At 47.4% G+C, this 2,290-nt stretch overlaps 1 pseudogene; it reads right to left on the reverse strand.

The window, feature by feature from the left end:
* Window positions 1–777, reverse strand: part of LOC102824056 — a 12,120-nt pseudogene extending 11,343 nt beyond the window's left edge.
* Window positions 778–2,290: the final 1,513 nt, after the last annotated feature.

Below are 2,290 nucleotides of genomic sequence, written 5' to 3' on the forward strand. Positions count from 1 at the left end.
GATTCCACTTCCTGATCTCTCTGGATCAAGTTAGGGTCGGCGGAGCATGTAAGAGGGAGAGGCGAGCATTCCCTCGGTGAATGAGGGTGCCGGGGCTGAAAGGGAACCCGTCCTGGGAGGTAGGTTGGAAGGATAGCACAGCCGAAGAGCTCGGGCCGGAAGTCCTGGAGAGAGCTGAGCAGCACCGTGGCCTTGCTGGTCAGGTCTCGGCTCAGGTTCGCCTCCAGCACCATGACCCCGTTGGGTGCATCTTCGAACACGAGGCACTGTGGACAGTGGGGCGGGGTGAACCTCTTGGCACAGGTCAGGAAAATGTCGGGGTTCGGCTTGCCAATCTTCACTTCCCGGTCGTCGCCTAGGTCCACGTGACGGGAGAGGCAGAAGAACTCCGGATGCACGCGCGTTTCTTGTTTTGAAGGCCACGGAGCTGGTGGTCACGGCCTAGGGGATGCTGTGCTTCCGCAGGTGGTGGATCAGCTTCTCCACACCTGGCAGCAGGGAGGCGGTGGAGAAGACCTGCTTCAGCCTGGCCTGGCTATCCTCCAGCAGCTCCTCCTTGGATATGGGCAGCTGCAGGACTTGAACGATGACCTCGGCCGCATCCAGCGCCTTTTTGCCCATCACCAGGGACTTAACGTGCCAGGAATACGTCTTCTTGTAGCGATCGCAGATTTCTTGAAAGACCATGGAGTAAAGGCGTTCCGTGTCCAGGAGAAGGCCATTCATGTCAAAGAGCAGGTGGGTGACGGGCTGCAGTGGGGACTCGGGCGCCGCCATGGTGCTGCCGTCTGGGCCCTAGGGTTTACTTTCTGTGTTTGTAATGTGGCGATGTCAGATCTCGTCTAACTTCAAGAGTAGAGAGGATAGTAAAGATCCATCTAAGGCAGCCCCAAAATGATTCTTATGAGGTAGAGATCAGACAAATGACCATTCTCTAAGCATTTTTATTTTTACCCTTTACCAGTGATAATACTAGCCTTACGTCCCAGGGCATTCTCTACTTTTTTGTTGGGTTTGAAAATTTGTTGCAGTGATGACTGCACAGAACTCACAGACCATATACACAACTGTAGAGTTTACTATAGATGTAACAGGTTACAACTTGGGATCAGGATAAACTTGGAAGTAACAGGAACAACTCAGGGACAGAATACAGTTCACCAATCAGAACAGCTCCCGCCTGTCAGCTTCTGCCTGTTTCCCTTGCTGTTGGCTGTGCCTGCCACTGGCCCTCACTGTCAGCATCTGCCCTGTTTGGGCAAGTGTTACGACTCTTTAGCTCTGCCAATAAGTGCCCCAAAGCAGCCCACTTTACCAGGAAGCCTCCAGCCCAAAGGAATTCAGCTTTCTTGCTCAGTAGGTTGGGAAGCCCACTACAACACCTTGCTCCATTGGCCAGGAAGTCTTAAACTGGTATCCTGACCCTCACTGCTCATGCTGTCTTCTGCTATTGTGTGCTGTTTTGCACTCTCTGTCTCCTGGGCTAGCAGGTTCTCATTGTAAGGACCCTGAGTCCAAAGGACGCATTCTCCTCCTGGCTCTTCCTCTTGATGGTAGTAAGGTCCCCCTCAGCCTCTGTGACATTGGCTCTTTTAAGCCAATCAGGATGGCTAAAACGGACCAATCCCCTTAGTAGGCCATAGGCACCTTATTGCATAGTTTTGTTCAGTCTTTGAAAGAGTTTTACACACTTTATTTACATAGTCCCAGAAGATCCTTTTGTGGGAATTAAAAGACTAGGCCATATAAAAGCACTATAACCCAGTGCTGTACAAATACATAATGTCATCTACTTATCTTTTCAGTATCATGCAGAATAGTTTCATTGCCCTTAAAATATCCCATGTTCCACCGTTCAATCTCTCCCCTTCTCCCCCTAAGAACCTGGAAACCACTCATCTTTTTACTGTCTCTGTGGTTTTGCTTTTTCCAGAATGTCATCTAGTTGCCATGCAGTATGTAGATTTTTCCTACTGTGTACTTTTATTTTTTATTTTAATTTTCTATTCAGTGCTCGTGAAGTTTTTTTTATTGTTTCCAGGAATCATCTCTTCCTGTTCTTGTCCAGAAACCATCACTTCATGTTTTTTATAGTCAAATGTGCCATTCCTGGACTATTTCATACCTTCAAGGAGAAAGAAATTCTGTTATCATTCAAAATATCATGGCTCTTTGGAGTCTTTGATTTGAAACAATATAGATCTTCTTATCTCTGTAGTTTCCTAATAACATTTATTTAGTATTGAAACAATATTATTTGTAATTTTATGATGTACTTACAATATAATAG

This window comes from Chrysochloris asiatica, unplaced genomic scaffold, assembly GCF_000296735.1.
Source record: "Chrysochloris asiatica unplaced genomic scaffold, ChrAsi1.0 scaffold00038, whole genome shotgun sequence".
In the NCBI taxonomy this organism is placed as follows: Eukaryota; Metazoa; Chordata; class Mammalia; order Afrosoricida; family Chrysochloridae; genus Chrysochloris; species Chrysochloris asiatica.